The sequence below is a fragment of the Muscardinus avellanarius genome (genome assembly GCF_963383645.1).
Source record: "Muscardinus avellanarius genome assembly, chromosome: 7".
Classification (NCBI taxonomy): domain Eukaryota; kingdom Metazoa; phylum Chordata; class Mammalia; order Rodentia; family Gliridae; genus Muscardinus; species Muscardinus avellanarius.
This window is the reverse complement of record NC_137793.1, coordinates 14,266,771-14,286,857: the sequence shown is the minus strand read 5'-3', so window position 1 is coordinate 14,286,857 and position 20,087 is coordinate 14,266,771.

Here is a 20,087-nt window from a genome sequence, read left to right as displayed (position 1 = left end):
GCAGGTGTACGTGGGCAGGTGCCATTACCACTGGGGAAGTGCAAGCGGAAACATGGCTAGGGAATGTGGCCAATGTTCAGTTCTTTGTGAACCAAAATGATGCTGATTCAAGTTCTTATCAGCTTTTGTAAGTTCAGAATGTGTTAGAAGAAACCCACAGGTAGGCAAAGTTCTTCTCCTCACCTCAGCCACAGTGCATAGGCAGTGAAAGTGGTATCTGCCAAGAATCACAAATGACTTGTTTTCTAAGCTATTTTTTCCTCATCCTTTGTTTTTAGGTTTGAGTTTGGTTATTTTATCAAAATTAATAACAGTGCATTTCATTCAATGGTTTAAATTAAATATCCAATAGATGCAAAAATATTTAAAAGTTTATACAAAAAATAAGGATATGGTAACTCCCTGGGAGTTCAATTTTCAGTGTAAGTAAAAAGTTGCCATCATTAGCTTAAAGTCCTGTGTGTCTGACCCCTTTCCCATCTTCTTTTAATACTTGGAGTAGCTTCTATATTTAATTTATTTTTTGTCCCTTTGATTTATTTATTTATCTGTACCTATTGGTATCACTCTAAACTTATTTCACTTAAAGTATATGTAAATAGAATTATGATATGTATTTTTCTTCAACTTTTCACATGATTAATATCTTGTGATTGGTTTATGTTGTTTCATGTAGCTACAAGTGTTTCCTCTGTGTAGACTAGTCTATTGAATTAACCTATCACATTATTTTGCCTTCCTCATTTTGATGGTCATTCAGATTATTTACTTCTTTTGCAATTATGAGATTTTCTTGAACACATCTTTTGTTGTACATATTCTAGGGTTGAGCATATGGAGGACAAACACTTGGAAATGGACTACTGGGCCGTTAGAGTGTGTACAGAGTCAGCACTACAAGATAATACAGATTATTTTTTCAAAGTCATTATACCAGTTTTCTTCCACCAACAATATATTCCAATAGATCAACATTGTTGCTGACATTTGATGCTATCAATTTAGAATTTGTTAAAAGGTTTGATAAGATGAACCTTTTAAAGTTTCTAATTAAGCCAGTTGTGGTGGCACACACTTGTAATCCCGGCATATGGGAGGCTGATACTGGAGGATCGTGGTTCGCGGACAGCCTCAGCTACTTAGCGAGGTCCTTCTCAACTTAGTGAGCCCCTGTTTCAAAATAAAGAATAAAAAATAGGGTTTTGGTGTAGCTCAGAGGTAAAATGCCCCTGGGTTTTATCCTCAGACCCATAAAAAATTTTCTAATTAGTTATTATAGTACATAACCTTTGTGGTTCCTAGTCAGTGGCAAAGTGCATAAGTTTTATCTCCACTCCTTTAGTGAACATTTACATTAATCAAACCACATTCTTCACAAAGGATTGAACCAACATAAATATTCTTTTCTAAAAAATTTTAAAACAGGGTCTCAGTTGCGGAGGGCCTCACTAAGTAGCTGAAGCTATTCACTAACCACGATCCTCTGGTCTCATCCTCTCAAATTCTGGGATTATAAGTGTGTGCCACCATGCCTGGTAAACCAAAATACATATTTAATACAGATCATAATTCATTGAAAAATCTCCTATGCCTTTATAATACTTTTGGAGGTTCATTCTAATTATATGTTATAGTGAGGTTGACTGCTATAGACACACATGAATCTGATTTTAAAACTTCTACATTCCAAAATATTTAAGACATCTTTTATAAGGCAATGGTTTCCAAGCTTATCTTCTTAGGCATAGATGTCTTAAATAGATTGATGAGTCAACTGGGCTGATAAGCCATATGAATTAATGATTGTTAGTGGCATGGCTTGTTTCTTTTCTACCTTGTTTTCTTCCTTTCTTGAATTAAATATAATAAATGTTTTAATAAATGATAAGCAGCTTCTTTGACATATCCAAATTACCAGCATCCTTACTCTTGTATTTTGGAGCCAGTAGTAGATGGTAAAAGTTACTGAATGTGGACACTGTGGTAGCATAACAGTAAGTCCCATAACTGGGAGAACTATTAAGACGAAAGGGAAGACCCTATATGCAACTTGAATACTCCAGACAAAAGGGTGATTCCAGTTCCAAGCATGATAGGGCAGTTTTACACGGTACTTCTTCACACTACTTGGAAGGGCATGAGGTTGAAAACTTATGAATTTTTTACTTCTGTAATTGTCTATTTTATCTTTTGGTCCTACCGTGGGCATGGATGGGTAACTAAGCTGCAGAAAGCAAACTGTGGGCAAAAGAGAACTACTGTACATTAATTTTATGTGTGGAAATAGTTCATATATAAAATTAAAACAAAATGCATATATCCACCTAATGGTAATTGGCTTAGATGGAAGACTTCAGTTGATATGAAGTGAGCAAGCAGATAGTTTCTCAACCACTACTATGACCATTGCCATAACTGGAATGTTTACGTAGCCTCCAAGTTTCATGTTGGCACTTAATTATCAATGCAGAAACATTGAGAGATGGAGCCTGTAGCTGGCAACTAGCTCATGAGGACTCTGCCCTTGTGAATGGGTTACTGCCTTATAAAAAATAACTTTGGGTGTTAGTTCAACCCTCCTATCCCTTCTGCCATGTTAGGACACAGGTAAATATATTGGATCTTTTACAGCTACAAGCATAAGTATCAAAAATATTATAGTGGTTTATATTATCACCAGGTAGTGTCTGAAATATTACATCAGGCTACTTTTAGATACAAGTTAACAGAGAGTATCTATTTCGGTGTATTTAAAGGTTTTTTTTTTGTTTTTTTTTTTGTCTTTTTGGACTGGGGATCGAACCTAGGGTGGTGCACTTGCCAGGCAAGCGCTTTGCCACTGAGCTACATCCCAGCCCTATTTCAGTGTATTTAGATAATAAGAAAACAGATAATTTTTCATAAACTGGAGGTCAGGGCAAAACAATAGTTTCCCATAATAGCCCAAATATATTTAAAAGTATTTTAGCTTTTCACCATATTTACAGAACAGAAGTTAATAGTTTCTTCACTTCAATAATATTTGTGACTGTATGTTTTACATTATTTTTTTTCTCACAAAGGTGGGGAGATACAAGGTCAAGGATGTCACTTGAGAACTCTTGAGTACTTTTAGATTACATGGTCATCAAGCCAGCCGATTGCCTATGTGTGACTGGAAATATTTCAGTGTGTATGTGTGTGACGGTGGGAGAGGGTGAGGAGAAGGAAGCAAATGGCTACATAAATGAGGAGACACTGAGTTATTATAACAAACTCAGGACACTGAATAAGTTATCAGATGTCACTTAGGAGGTAGATGAAGTTACACTTGATCCTTGGAAGATTCTCAAGGAGGAAAACACCACTATTTGACATCATTCCCAAGAGAGAGCAACTGGAAAAAACAGGAGATATTTATTCTATTATCTTCCTCTAATGACCTTATAAGAAAGTCCTAGATGAAGAGTTCAGAGCTTCCATGGAACAAAATTCAGGGAGACATAAGGACTATTCAGACAAAATAACAAAACAAGCCGAAAAAACAGGAATGTTGATTCCCAAGTCTTGCACTCAACAATAGTTCGATAGTTTATATGGCACTTGTCAATTTGTTACTTTCTGCAGATAATAAGCTCTGTTTCAGAAATTCTTGCTTTTGAAAAACCATGTACACAAGCCACAGGGCTTGGCCATGTTTAAACAACAGGGCCCAAGCTTCAGCACAGTGGAATTCCTTGCAATAAATCTCCCGTAACACCTTTTCGAAGCCAACACAAAATAATTAAAGTAAAAAAAAAAGAGCACAGATGGCTGTATTCTCACCTTGAGAGATTATATTGCTTCAATTAATATGAAGAAAAAAAAGCTGCACCTTTTGGTAATAAGGATATAAATATTCTTGTCATAGCACTTTGGCCATTGATGAAACAATATGTAATTATAATTTACAATGCCATTTCAGAGTTTTAATAGCATTAGATATCTTGCCTTTTAAAAGCATGTTATTAAAGTCTTTCTCTTCAGTCACACATTTTCTCCAGTGTCAGGTAAATGTCTAACTACTGCAAACTGAGCTTTTGTTCAGTGCTATCAGTAAACATGACAAACAAAACTTTGATCCAGATGTTGCCTTAGTTAGCAAAGTGAGCAGACAATAAGTATAATAATGTATTATGAAGTAAACAGATCTTGCAATTTTCAAAAATACTAGCCTCACTTTTTTTCATTGTATTTTAAAGAAAACATTAGAGAAATACCCAGTTCATACAAATAGTGACAGTGATTCAATAGAGAAAAACCCACAATGGTATCTAAATGACTCTTGTGTATTCTGACTACATTTCCTCTTTCTGTGTAGTGGGAAAATATTTTTCCTTTATGAATTAGCGACAAAAGACACTCACCACCATCTCATGAATTGATATGTCCAAGGAAGATCATTCTTCTCTCACTGTTAGAACCTTGCTCAACATGACTAACAATGGCAAAAGTCGCTTTTTGAGTTGATAAGAAACAAGCATGGAATCAGTTTTTTTCTGTGTAGTTTTACCACAATAGGAAACAATTATATTTTTTTTTAAAAAAACACTCTTTACCTAAAGTAATAGCTGTGACTAAATGAAGAATCTTGGCAATACCTGGATACATTTCCATTTGAAAAACTCTAGGATCTCTTTATCTGAACTATTTTTATAGAAATGGAACGAAAAGTTGAATTAGCTACACTCAAAGCTTAGCAGAAGTTATCTATTCTTCAAAATGTAGATCGTTATTTATTTTATTTTCTCCAATATTAATTTCTACAAAATATCTTCCTTGACATGTCTAGCTAAATTTTATCCCATTTATATAAATTGTATCTATTTTAATCATACATCTTTATTTTCATAGAACTTACTACTAATAGAAATTATTTTATTTAAGTGTTCTTATTATGCTAATGTCAATCTTTCTATCTAAAATATACTTTTGTTAAGAAAAAGGATTTATTGTGTCAGTCCCATTTTAAATTTCTAATGTTCAGGGAAACAGCATTTTATGGATAGTTGTTAAATGAGCTAATAAGTAACAAAAGAATAAATAAGATAATAAAAATGAAGCAAAGCATTGTCATACTCTCAGCTCTTACAATCAAATAGTCTAAAAATGATTTAGACTCTTTTTTGCATGCATTAAGATTGCAAGAGCTTGAAGGCCAAATGGCTGGGACATTAAGACAAACATTAAGACATTAAGACACCTATCTTTGAATTCAGGGAAACAGAGGGTAAATATTGTTTGACACTAATTGTCACAAATTTAACAAATTACTTAAATAGCTCAGACCTCTTTTGATTTACTGCAAATTTGAAAAAAAAAAACACCTTACAAATATATTTAGAAAAGTTAAAACAAATAACCTATGTAAAATGTTGAACTTTTTTATTTTTATATATTTGTTGATTTTTCTGACACTGAGAATTGAACTCAGGGACATGCTACCTCCAAGCTACATCCCCCGGCCCTTTTTATTTGTTGTTTTGAAACAGGGTCTCGCTAGGCTGCAGAGTCTTACTAAGTTGCTGAGGCTTGTTTAGAACCTGCAATCCTCCTGTCCCTTAGGATTTGTATTAAGACTCTATGGGCATCCTCCTATACAAAGTGAGCCCATCTGTCCACGCACCCTCAGTCATGACCACATTAGTAGAACTTTCCAGGATGCCTTATATTTTAATTTTACATGGCAAAGTTTATATTTAGAGTGTGAAACTTAACTTAATGGCAAGGTGTGGCCACCATACTTAGGGAGGTTCCAAACTCTGTCTTCTTAAGGTCAGTTTAACCATTATTTTAGAATTATTTTAAAGAAAGCTTTCTCTTACAAAAATATAAAGTTGTAGGAAGGAATATCCCCAAATTTTGGCAGCTCAGTATTACTTATTTATATTGGATTGGGCTCACTGGAGGTAAATGATAAATCAAGGACATTTCCTTGCAAAAGGTTTCTGTTTTTGCAAATCCAACACTGCTAATACAAATGACTAAGCTTTATTTTTTAACAGTCACAAACATCAGTTCAGAGTGGAGAGAAGAATGTGAGCTGAGTCAAGTTCAGAATTCAAATGCCCAGATGACCTTGAGACATAATGATTACCTCTAAAGAAGTTTCTTGTATATTTTTCTAATTCTCTCTAACATTTAAAGGGGGCAGTGGATCACATGTTTTCTTTCCTTTGGATTTAAAAAATACTTTTCTGAAGAAATATAATTACTCTTCTAAGAAATTTAAGCTTTAAAACAAGAACATTGTTAAATAACTTTTCTTATCAAAAACATTATTTAAGCCTTACAACACAACTCTCCAAGAAGTCATCTTTTTATGTATTCTCAAATACAAGTATTTTCTTAAAAAAAGATTAACAGAATTTAATAACATCTATCAACTGAATACCTTTTAATTATACATGCTAATGGAAATGTGGAATAGTTCGGAGAATCTCAAACTTCTAGATGCCTCTAATTATTTATATATTACATTGAGTTATTTATACATGTTCTCTGATCAAAGTATGTCTAAAATTGATGCTAATCAAATGTGAAGGGTGTCAAGCTCATCTGTCCAAGCACCCTCAGTCATGATACACATTAGTAGAACTTTCCTGGATGCCTAAGCTCCTGGCTTAGATGTTCACCTTTTGAGAGAGGGGAACAATTCAGCTTTTCTTGTTGATACAAAACGACGCAGTGAAAACAAAGATCCTCTTCCACTTCATGTTTTTGTTTGTTTGTTTTTTTACTTCATTTATACCTTCCATTCTCTGAGCCTCTTTTTTTTTTCAAGATCATCAGAAGGAAAATAAACTTAGCATTACAGTATAAGTGATTTCTACTCTTCTTGTGATTTAACTATGAAACTTCTTAAGGAACTAAAAATAAGCAGTGATTCCTGGTTCTGACAATGACAGATTAGGATGGCTTAAATTCTATCACTGTAACACACACACACACACACACACACACACACACACACACACACACCCCTAGATAGAATATTTTCCCAAGAGCTGACTTTTTGTAATTTGTAGATAACAGGTGAAATTATTAATAGAAGGGATGCATAAAAGTTAAATTCTACTTTTAAATTTGCTTTTGTCTAAGTTGAATTCCACTTTTTTGTTTTATTTTATTTGGTGCACTGTAGTCATGCATCTTAATGGGATACAAGATGGTGGAGGCATACATGCACACATCACCTAATTAGCCCTTACCCACTTTTTGTCCCATTTCCTCCCTCTCCCTCTTTCTCATGTTTGGTTTACTGATTGATATTGATATAACTGTGAATGGACATCATGTGCCTTAGAGATTTTCCCTCTTCCCCCCTCCCATCCTCTGTTATGTCACCTTATTTACTCATCTATAGTATCTCCTTCTTTGTCTAGAGTTCTTCCTATGACCCATTTTCTCCATACCTTCTGCATACTAAGGAGAACATCCAATTTCTTATTTTTTGTGACTGACTAATCTCACTTAGAATAATGTCCTCCAGTTCGATCCATTTCCCTGTAAATGACATAATTGTGTTCTTCTTTATGGCTGAGTAGAATTCCATTGTGTTCCTATCCCATAGTTTTGTAATCTATTCATCTGTTGATGAACTTTTTGGCTGGTTCCATAGTTTGGCAATGGTGAATCGTGAAGTTTTGAAAATAGATATGCATGCCTTAGTTTGGAAGTTTGGTTTCCTTTCTTTTGGGTAGATACCCAGAAGTGGTATTGCTGGATCATATCGTAGGTTTGTTCTCATTCCTCACATGAGCTTTTGTCCTGACCCATGAAAGCATGGGTTAGCAAACTACATTTCCCACCAAAAATTTTGCCAACCCTTGGTCTAAAATGGGATGCAAGGCAATAGTTTCAAGTTGGGAACAGAGGTGTCTACAGAGGACAGAGATTTGGATTTGAGAAGAGTCCATGTGGGCTGGTAGCTAGGGAGCCTGGTCCCAGAAAAGAGAAGGTGTGGAAAGAATTCCAAAAGTCTGGGTAAAGTCTTGTTTCTTTAACAACTCCTAAGCTACACATCCATAGGGAAAACCTGCAGAGGCCTAGAAAAGAAATCCACAGGCAGCTGATGAGGTGGGCAGATGATTCAGAGCTTGCACAGTGCTGGAGAGAGAGAGGATCTGAAGCCTGTGCCCAGACACAGAGACGCCATTACACATTCTAGCAAAGGCAGAGCTAGGACTAAGAATCACAGCGGAATATGAAGGGACAAAATGAACTAGCCTCACCTAACAAAGCCTAAAACCAAAGGCATCCTTATATATGAAAGTTGATCTGCTTATAATTTATTTTCTGGCAAATAATAATTAAGCTTTCTTTAGGAAAATGTAAAATTAACATATATCTATTATTATCTTCTATGATATCCAATGTGCATAAAAATGTGAGGAAGAAAGAAAAAGTGGGTGCTAATCAAGAAGGGGAAAAAGAGGCACTATAATCATAAGCAAAGATGATCTAGATATTAGGTATTGTAGTTGCAGATATCAGCATAATGCTAGTCACATAGAATGAGAACTGAGAAAAAAGGCTGAAAAGGAGAGAAAAAGGGAGAACAGAAACCATTGTGTGTGAGGTGGGGGCTGGGAATTGTACCCTCAGGGGTATTCTACATTTGAGCTACACCCCCAGCCATTTTTGTTTGTTTGTTTGTTTTGAAACAAGGTCTCTCTAGGGTGTGAGAGTCTTGCTATATTGCTGTAGCTGTCCTCAAATGTGTGATCACTCTGTTTCAGCTTCCCAAGTACTGGGAATACAGGCATGCACTAGGCTAAAAAAAATTCATTTTTAAAATAATAAAAATTTTTGGATTTTTGAAATTTATTAATTTAGGAGTTTTTAGGTAGTTTATAAGAAGACCAGACTAGTGAAATCAAAAAAGACTGTATACTCTAACAGAAAGTAATAGAAATAATACAGGTTAAAGTTAAAAAAAAAACAAAGTGATTTAAAAGTAGAAAGCAAAAATACTGAGCATAAATAATATTTGAAGAAATATTGTATACTTATTTTCCTAATTTAATGAAAGCATCAATCCACATATTTAAACTTTTTAGTAAATCATGCAGAAATTAAACACACACAAAAATGACACCTAAGTATGACAATTATAGACATGGTAAATGTAGTCAGAAGAAAAAATATTTTTTTATTAATTTATTTAGTGTGTGTGAGTGTAGCACTAAGGATTGAATCCAGGGGCATTCGACCTTCAGGCTACATCCCCAGACCTATTTTATTTTTTATTTTGAAACAGAGTCTCTCTAGGTTCATGAAAGTCTTATTATTTTCTTAGGCTATCTTCAAACCTATGATCTTCCTCTCTCAGACTCCAAAGTACTAGGATTATGAGTGTGTACCATGATGTCCAAATGAAACTGATATTTAAAAAAAAAAGATAAGGGACTTCCGGGAAGATGGCGACCGAGAAAAGCGGGGCATAAGAGCTCCGCTAACAACCAATCTCCATTACCACAAAATCAGTGCCTTTCATAGCCAGAAAACACCATCACCAGAGAAACAAAAAATCACCAGGCTCCAGAGAGAAAGCAGACTGAGAACAGAGCCACAGACGCGGCAGCAGTGCCATACTGCCGGCGGCAGCGGGGAGTTCACTGGACGGCTACAGCAAGCCGAGGTGAGCCGCTGCGGAACAGCCAGGTGGGATTTCTCGGCGCAGGTAGCATCTAAAGCTCCCAGTGGCTGAGCTCAGCACACGCTGCAGGGATTCAGAGTGGAAATCAAAACCAAGAAGAAAAACACCAGCCCCACGGCGGAGGGTGTAACAGCAGCGCCATATTGCCACTGGCGGCAGCAGCAGCAAATTCAGCGAAGCAGTACAGCTACATCTGCGTACTCAAGAACAGTGAGTCAAATTGCGGGCCACAGAGGAGAAATCCCAGTACTGTACTCCCTGGGACTTGACCCAGTGGAGGAGGGGCGGTGGCAGAGATATCACACCATAGGAGAATGGGCAACCTGGCACTCCCCACAGTCTAAAGCAGCCTCTATCGACTCTCTTGGTCAGAGACTCTGTGATACAACCCAGTAAAGGAGTAGTGGGGTCTGAGATACTACTGACTCGAGATCCAGAACACCTTAAGTGAAGTCATAGTGACTCAAGGGAAGAACCCAGAGAAGGCACAAACATCCGAAATCATGGGAAAGAGGAATAATACTGGAGCAATGAATGCCCACAACCCCACAACATCAGAACCCGATAAAACAGAAAATCAGAGATTTCTAGAAGAGCAAATCAGGAAAATAACTGTAGAAATAATAGAGGTGCTTCGAAAAGAACTCAGAGAGAGCCAAAAAGAGATAAAGGATGCAATTAATGAAGTAAAGGCCTCAATTCAAAGCACAAACAACCGATTAGAACACATGGAGAACAGAATCTCGCTCTTAGAAGATGATCATTCCAAAAATAAACGCATAGTTTCTAATCTAGAAAAAAATATCTGACAGCAGGAATCTGATATTGAAGAAATATGGGCCCATTTTAAGAGAGCTAACCTAAGAATAATTGGAATAGAGGAGGGAAAAGAAAGTGAAACCAAAGGGATCAACAATCTCTTCAAGGAAGTAATAGCAGAAAATTTTCCAGACATAGAGCAAGAGGTCGATACACAGGTCCAGGAAACTTATAGAACGCCCTTTAGACAGGATCGGAGAAGAGGATCCCCACGCCACATAATTGTCAAGATGACCAATGTGGAAGCCAAGCAGAGAATCTTAAAGGCAACAAAAGCAAAAGGCCAAGTGGCATTCAGAGGCAAACCAATTAGAATCACTCCAGACTTCCCAAACCAAGTTATGAGAGCCAGAAGAGCTTGGAGTAACATATTCCCAATTCTGAAAGAAAACAACTTCCAGCCAAAAATTTCCTACCCAGCAAAACTTTCTATCAAATTAGATGGAAAAATAAGAAGCTTCCATGACAAACAGAAACTGAAGGAATTTATGTCTTCAAAACCAGCACTAGAGAAAATACTCAAAGAGATTAACTACAAAGAAGAAATAGGTAACACACACCAGAACTAGAGAAATAAGATTTTCCATCCAACAGACAACCAAGATTGGTTATCTGTGGAGATTCATTATTTATGTTAGTCTTTTACCTATCTCTAAATTGTACTGTTTGCCTTTATTGTTGTTAATTTTTAGGATTTCTAGTTGGAATATTAATATACATTCAGATATAGCATTTGTGAAATATTTTATCCCATTCTATTAGTAACTGTTAACTCTGTTTACATTGTCTTTGGATATACAATATTTTTTAGGGAGTTTGTATACTCTTCTGTTGCCTGTGCCATTGAAATCATATCCAAGAAATCACTGCCAATTTCAGTGTTGTGAGGTTTTATGACCCAGATTTTCTTCTAAAAGTTTATATTCTTAAGATTTATATTTAGGTCTTTTATCTATTTTGAGTTAATATTTGTATATGGGATTAGGTAAGGGTCCAATATAATTATTTTCCATATAATTATTATTTTTCAACAATATTTAGTTAAAAGATTATTTTTTCCACCACGAAATGTTCGTGGAAACCTTGTCAAAAATAACTTGACAATATAGGGAAGAATTTAGCTCTAGGCTTTTATTTAACTCCAATGGTTTATATATCTGCCTTTAGAATAGTACTACACTGTTTCAATTATTGTAGCTTTATATGGTTTGAAATCAGAAAATATATATCTTCTAGCTTTGTTCTTTTTCAAGATCGTTTTGGGTATCTAGAGTCCATATTCCATATTAGGATAGATTTTTTTTCTGAAAAATAAATATATAAATATATGATAGTTTCACCTAAAAAAATAGAAAAAAAATATTCTCTGGTAAGAAAGAAAGCAAAAAGAAATATTGAAATGTTATCTTTAAGTCATCAAAAGCTTGGTATCAGACAAATGAAACTGTTATGTGAGATTATCATTTTTAATTTTGGATAAATTGCTATAATACTAGATGTCAACCACTAAGTCAAGCATGGGAGGGAGGGATGGGGAGAGAATGGGGTGGGGATCGGGTGGGGGCTGACTGGGCGATGTGTGCATGTATGTCTACAAAAATTTGTATCCCACTATGATAAATACAGTGCACCATTAAAAAAATAATAATAAAAAAATTAAAAAAATTAAAAAATAAAAATAAAGATAAAAAACCAATGGCAAGTTTATTAGAAATATTTATGAAAGTTCAAAGATGTACTACCAACCCAAAATTGTATACAGTTAAAATATATTTTGGGGAATTGAGGTGAAATAGAGTTGATTTTTAAGATAAGAAATTAATAATTTTCAATAATTTTTTAAGTACTGGGGATGGAACCCAGGAGCATTCTATCTCCAAGCTACTCCCCCAGCCCTGTTTCTTTATTCTTTATTTTGAAATGGTCTCACTGAGTTACAAAGGGCTTCACTAGCTGAGGCTGTCTGTGAACCCTGATCCTCTTGTCTCAGCCTCCCAAATGCTGGGATTACAAGCATGTGCCACCACACCCAGCTCAATAATTTATTCCTTATAAGACTAAACTATAAAAATTAGTAAAGGTACATTATGATGTGAGAAATTACAATGGACCAATGAAAATGTATTTTTTTTTTTTTTTTTTTGGTGGTACTGGGGTTCCTGGAAGCCCTTCTACCTCCGGGCTACACTCCCAGACCTATTTTATATTTTTGAAACAGGGTCTCTTACGCCAGCGCGGCTGGCCTCGAACCTGAGCGATCCTCCTGTCTCCGCCTCCCAAGCGCGGGGATTACAAGCGTGCGCCACCACGCCCGGCCCAAAAATGTATTTTTAAAAGAACTCATATTTAGCAGGAGAGGAGGTAGTAAATAAAGACAAAGTGTTATATAATTTCTTGTATTCTTAGAAAAGCAAAGTAATCAATAGTATAATAAATCTAAGATACATATTTTAACCTATAATCACTAAATGAATGAACTGAATAGCACAAAAGTGTGAATAAAAACAATAAGATCACAAAACAAACTACCATCAAAGAAATTTTGATGGAATAATTAAAATATTAAAATTAAAATAAGAATGGAGTAATTAAAATAAATAAAATTAAAATAATTTTTAAAAATTAAAATAAGAACAGCTGAGGATATCTCTTATGGGTAGAATGCCTCTGAGTTCAATCTCCAGTACCACACAAAAACAAAATAATCAACAAAACACACCAAGGAAAGTAGTAGATATAAGTAACTGTATTATATTAAGTGAATGTAGCAGGGGTTTCCAGTTTCGGCTAAAAATTATAGAGTTGGAAATTGTCACTCCCATCCTGAGGGCAAGAAAAATGAGAAGAAACTAAAAATCAATAATTTTCCTTGTAGCCATCACAGAACTAAGGTCACCAAACAAACTGTCAACTCAAAACCAGTGAATCAGAGCTGAGATCTGTTTGCCTGGAGGAAAAGTTGCTGAAGTCATATATTTGTAGAAGCAATTAAGAGACGATTTTGATAAATCGTTGGAGGATGAGTGTGAAGAGCTGGACAGTGTGAACGGCCTGGTGGCTGCAGTCTTAGGGGATGTGACACATTATGGAGAGTTTCAACACTAGGATTTTCATTAAATTCTCTTGCTGAATATCCAACCAACAGCTCCTCATGCCTCTGGCAGAGAGGTGAGAGTAATGATTGTGAAATATGCTCCACTGTCCTCTCACAGTTAATCATGTTTCTCTTTGTCCTGGAAGTCCTACCGAATACAATCTTGAGGAATGAACTTGGGAGAGCTACATTTCTAGATTTCTAAAATTTATATAAATCAGCAGTAATTAAGGCAATGTGGGATTAAGGTCAGGTAAGACAATTAGATGAATGGAATGGAATAGAAATCAGTTGTCCTGGACAACATTCTCATTACTATGATCCAAAAAAGCCTGACTATACATCCTAGAGGAAGGAAAGTTTATTTGCTCACAGCTTTTTAGAAATTTTAGATGTACTCCATGTGATGCTGGAGTTTGTGTATCTCAGAGTATTGGGAGCACAAAGCAGAAAGAGATGAAACAAGGGTTCTCTTTCACATTCTGGAGGACAAATGCCAGAGAATACACTAACAAGCAAGGTCATTCAAAGACAAAAGCACAATCCCAAAGGTCACATGCTCAGGGACCCAACTCAACCACCTAGGTTACCACCCAGTAAATCCATTACAGTGGATTGATCCATTGATAAGATTATAATCTTCACAACTTAATTACATCATTTCTGAACATTAATACATGAACTCTTCAGGGAACATATTTTTTTCTTTTTGCTCTAATACCACAGAATTTATTTATTTTTAAATTTTTTTATTTAATATATTTTTATTAGTGCATTGTAGTCAAACATCTCAATGGAATACAAGACTTGTGAGGATATACCAGCACACATCATCCAATTAGCCTTTATCCAATCCCCATCTTCAGGAAACATTTGATAACTAACCATGACATTAATATTATTTAATAGAGAAATAAATAATTTTTCAACAAATATTGGTGGGTTAAACAAAAAAGGAGGGAAAATAACATTATTCTCTATTTCATTATCTTCTCCAATTTGCACTGAAGATATGTGAAATATTGTACTATAAAATTTCTGAAAAAAAAGAAAGAGAAAATCTTTATTACTTTGAGAATATAATAATTTTTATACAGAACATCAACAATATTAACTATACAAAATGAAATAATAAAAGCTGGGTGTGGTGGACCACACTTATAATCCCAGCATTTGGGAGGCTGAGACTGGAGGATCGTGGTTCATGGACAGCCTCAGCTACTTAGGCCCTCCATAACTTAGTGAGACCCTGTTTCAAAATAAAGAATAAAAAAATAGGGCAGGGGCTTTAGCTCGGAGGTCAAATGCCCCTGGGTTCCATCCCCAGACTCGCAAAAAAAAAAAAAAAGAAATAATAAAATAATAAAATGCCAAGCAACTTCTAGCCAGGAAAGAAAGAAACTTAAAAATGAAATCTAAATATTTCAAAATCCACTAATTGCTTTTGTGGAAAACAAACACATTTTAAAAATTAGAATGATTCAAGACAGGTGTGTTGGTGCATGCTTGTAATCCCCGCATTTGGGAGGCTGAAACAGGAGAATCTCAGTTCAAAGACAGCCTCAGCTACTTAGTGAGACCCTTTGCAACTCAGTATAAGCCTGTTTCAAAATAAAGAATAAAAAATAGGACTGGGGATGTAGCTTGGAGGTAGAATGCCCCTGGGTTCCATCCCCAGTATCAAAAAGTATATATTAGAATGAATCAAACAGGCTATCAACTCAAGGTCAACTTGATCTTGGTCTTCATCAAGAAGCAAAAGAATGATCAATGTCATGGATTACCAGAGAAACACAAATAAGTTATACAATCCCACAGAATTCTATACCCAATGGTATAATTAACATTTAAAATGTTGATGATTCCAAGTTTTGGTAATGTGCTGCCAGTTATATTGCTAGTAAAGTGATTTTACTACTTTGGAAAACAACTTTACAGTTTATAAACTGAACATATGCATACACTCTGCATTCCAGAAAGATTACTACCTATTATTAATTAAACAGATTTTCCTTAGGTCATCAAAAACATACATATAAAATTTTAAGAAGGAAATATTTTATATAAGATATTGGATGTATATTAAGTTGAAATAGATTAAATGTACGAAACAGTAGAATTGATGAAAACCTTTTTCTATTTATTCAACAAATTATAGAAAGTACTGTTAAAATATGGCATCATGAATAGCAAAAGAACCAAGACTCAAAAATGAACATCCTGTCTGATTCCATGAACATGGATTCATAAAGAGGCAAAATTAACTATTGCACTAGAGGTCAGAGAAATGATTACCCTTTAGCAGGGATGCTGATGAGAAGAATAATAATAGATCCTACTGGGGTCTTGGAAGTTGTCTGAAATTTCAATAAGGATAGAGCTCACAGGAGTCTATTCATACAATAAAATTTATGTAGCTCTGCGTCTAACCTATATACCCAATATATATTAAGCCTTACTGTACAAATAATTGGGAAAGGAGGTAATAGTACCAACTGCAATATGAGTAAACTGTATAAATAATGATAGAAGTTAAAATGAGAACAAATACCCATAAGTGAGTTGGCAGTAATTCTTTATTTTCTAAACCTTTACTTCCATCTCTGGTAATTAATTTTATATAGAGAGCAAAATGAAGAATTAGAAGGGAAAATAATATGCATATGGTCAAATAACTAATATTCCATTTTGAGCCCTGGAATGTAAAAGTCAGGATTCTAGTATCCTTTTTACTTTGTATGACTGCTTTTCTAGCTGTACTTTTTCTGTTTCTCTTAAATGGAGACAACAGAGTCATAGGGATCATTGGAAAATTTTACTTAATTAAAGCATTTGAAGTATCTGACATCAAAAAGGTTTATTTCTGTTAGCTGGAATCCTGATCTGCTTAATAGATATAGTAATTATCAAACTCTTGATATGGATAATAATTTATTGCTTGAATTATTGCACTTATTTCCTTCTCTGAGCAAAGTAAATAGAAAACTATTATTCTGAATTAATTTTCTCTTTCTTTGTTTTATCAAATATGCAGAAAATAGACATTTTTCCTAACCCCAAATCCACATTTTTTCAAAAGATTAGTATATACACCATTTTACTTTCTTATTTTTTGGTACAAAAATGACTCTTAGGCATTTTTACTATCGTATTAAAATTTCTTTTCCTATATCAAAGCAGTTCCTCTTTTAGTTATCATGTAGAAATTAATAAACAGAGGTATAGATAAATTAACATATAAAATAATCTTTAAAGAGAATCTTATAAAGGCAGAAAGATAACTAAAAGAGTATGAAATTGGTTAAGCATCATTCCTACATAATTAAATATTCTGTAGCTGACAAAATTCCATTTGTATGAAATTATTTAGTATTCATTAGACTGATGTACCACATATAACTAAGAGGTACAAAAATCTGACTGTAAAACAAAGTTGCAGTTTAATTCTCTCTCTCTCTCTCTCTCTCTCTCTCTCTCTCTCTCACTCTTTATAATGTCTACTATACAAATGTAAGTCATATGCATACATGGAACATATATATGTTTATATATATACACAACCAATCTAGATGTGAAAACATAAAAATATGAATGACATAATGACTTATCAAGAACTTGAAACATGTTTTCAAACCACAAGATATTTTTGTGCTATTATTGGTGCATTATAATTTTAAATCTTAATGTAAATCATGTTGACAATGACATACATGCACAGGCTCTTGATTCCCCCTCCACATTGTCCAGATTGATGTTGGTATGTGATCACATGTATACAAATAGTCTATTGTAGTATTTCTATTAATAAACCTAAGTCTTCCTCCACCCCTAAAAAGTGATGCTTTCCTTAAGAAATACCAATGTGATAACTTTTCAGTGCATTTGAGGAAACAAGAAATGACAACCATAAATTTCAAGATTTACCCTCACATTAACACACAAACAATTGCCATTTAGCTCTGGGTGAAGTGAAAGACTGGAAAGATTTTTAATACAGATTGTTCATCTGCTTGAGAACAGTCTCAACCATATTGAACCTCCAGGCCTGAATATCGGAATGTAGTCCTAACCCTAATGTTCTGTTTACTTGGACCTCTGTTGGTAGATGATTACTAAAACTACAAGTAGATGATTGCTAAAACTACAAGTTTCTCTTTGGAGATGACATGATGACAGTGTAAATGATGTTTGATCCCTCTTGAGAAAATTCTAGGCACTGGTGCCATCTGGTTGGTGTGTATATACATGTTGATACTTAAGAATCCATCATGTTCTTTAGGAATCATAAAGTGGCTGTCATTTCAAAAGTTCAGGTTTTGCACCACATGTTTCATATGTCTTTCAAATTTGTAACAAATGTTCCTCCTAGTATTTTCTACAAGTAAGTGCAGTAGGCCACAGAATATGTTCCACAACATTCTAATCAATTAATGGTAAATATGAGCAAAGCTTACACACGTTTTAGTTGAATATTAAATGGAGTCTCTTAATATAGGTGGCTACACAATCTTCTCAAATATGATTAACTGACGTTTTTTACAGTAGGATGATAAAAAGTGGTGTTTGACTTTTAAAAACATTTTCTATAGAAAAATAATAAAAGTATAACCTGCATAAAGAGATAATTTTGGGGGGTACAGGGGATTGAACCCAAAGGCATTTTACCTCCTAGCTACACTCAAGCCTGATTTTATTATTTGAAAATAGGGTCTCACTAGATTGCTGAGGGTCTTACTATCTTGCTACATTGCCAAGGCTGGCTTTGAACTTGCAATCCTCCTGTCTCCACCTCCCAATAAAGAGATGATTTAAATACTATTCAGCTTTCTGTCTTTCTTCTGTTTGATCTCCAAAGTACTAATAAAATTACTTCCTATTGTTACACTTTTGCCTTTTAAACCAGGAGATCTGAGATTAATATTTATAAATTCTTTCATGAAATATTTAAAAGAGAAGGTAAAGGGGAGTCTTTAGATAGAGCCTCAGGTATAAATAGGGAGCAATAAATAAAAATAAGGCATCTATGGAAGTACCTTTGGGGAGAATAAATATTTTTTCTGAAAAGGGGGTATTAAGTCAGTAATTTGGGTATCTGTTTTAAATGATGAAATTGCAATGTTGTGAACCTTGTCATTTTCTTGGATGTGGAATGGTGGTAATCAATTATCCTTGTTCCTAAAGCAAATGCAATGTCAGTATGAGGTTCTTGACTTTCCCGAAAATTGAAACTATCCCCCTTAAGTAGAGATTTACAAGTTGTGAAGGTAATGTATGGAAATAAAGTGGACATTGAAATTGATAAGTAGGATACAGGGAAAACTTTGTCTACCCTTTGTTATAAGGAATTCTAAATTTTCTGCCTCACTATAGTTACATGAATCAAAGTATAATTTAAGTCAGAAAATGGAGGCTGCCTCACTATTTAAATATCCCAAATAAAAGGGTAGATTCTGACTGATGTTTCTCTGTGATTTAGGGTCACTGTTTTCTTTTTCTTCGTTTCCATGCTGGTTTTCATTGTTTAATAAAACAATTAAATAAAACCAATAAAACAGTGAGAAGAACTTAAATTTCATACTCTAGGAATGAAGTTTCATTTCCAATCCTGGGGTCTTACTTAAAACGAAGGAATGGAAGAAAGAGGAGATTGTAATTTTACCCCAGAATGAAAAGTCAAGTAGTCTTTAAAAAAAAAAAAATGACTTTTCTTCCAAAACTTGAACTATTTTAAAATTTTCACTTCAATTTTTAAACTATGGAAAATGCCTTAGGTAATTTGGTCTGAGTCAACCAAAACACTGACATTTTCAAGTGATGTTTAGAAGTCTCTATAGCTTGAAACTTTATAAATGAACCATCAATTTTAGTCTTGCTGTTGTTACAGAGCTGCAATTAAACATGCCATATGTTGGCTAATCTGCAAATAATACATCTGTGATCTTTTGTGGAATTTCCCTCCTCCAGACTTCTATTCCAGGCTCCCTGTAGTCAAGAAACATCTTGTGTGTTATAGTTACCTTCCCTTCTATGGGCTAAAGATATTAAAGGTCTCCAAGTGGCAACATGGCCTTCACATTTTGTATGAGAGGATTTGCACCTTGGAGAAGGGAGATGAGAAAGGTCTTTATCACTGTTGCACCAAATAACAAAAAGCATAATTATGTACTTATAACTCACTAAAATCCTCTAAGAATAAATATAATACAAAGTTTTGCTCTCAGAAATTTATAAATTAAGAAAACAAGAAAGATATACTATTATACAAAAATGTTAGTTATGTCACGATATTGTTACATCAAAATATTATTCTCATTATAAATTTAAATAGATTAGTTTGAACCTGGTATGATAGTGCACACCTATAATTCCAGCACTCATGGCTTCAAGTTCAGCCTCATCATCTTAAAGAGATCCTATTTCAAAATAAAATAAAATAAAATAAATGGGTTGGAGGTATAGCTGAGATATAGAATTACCCTGGGTTCAATTCCTAGT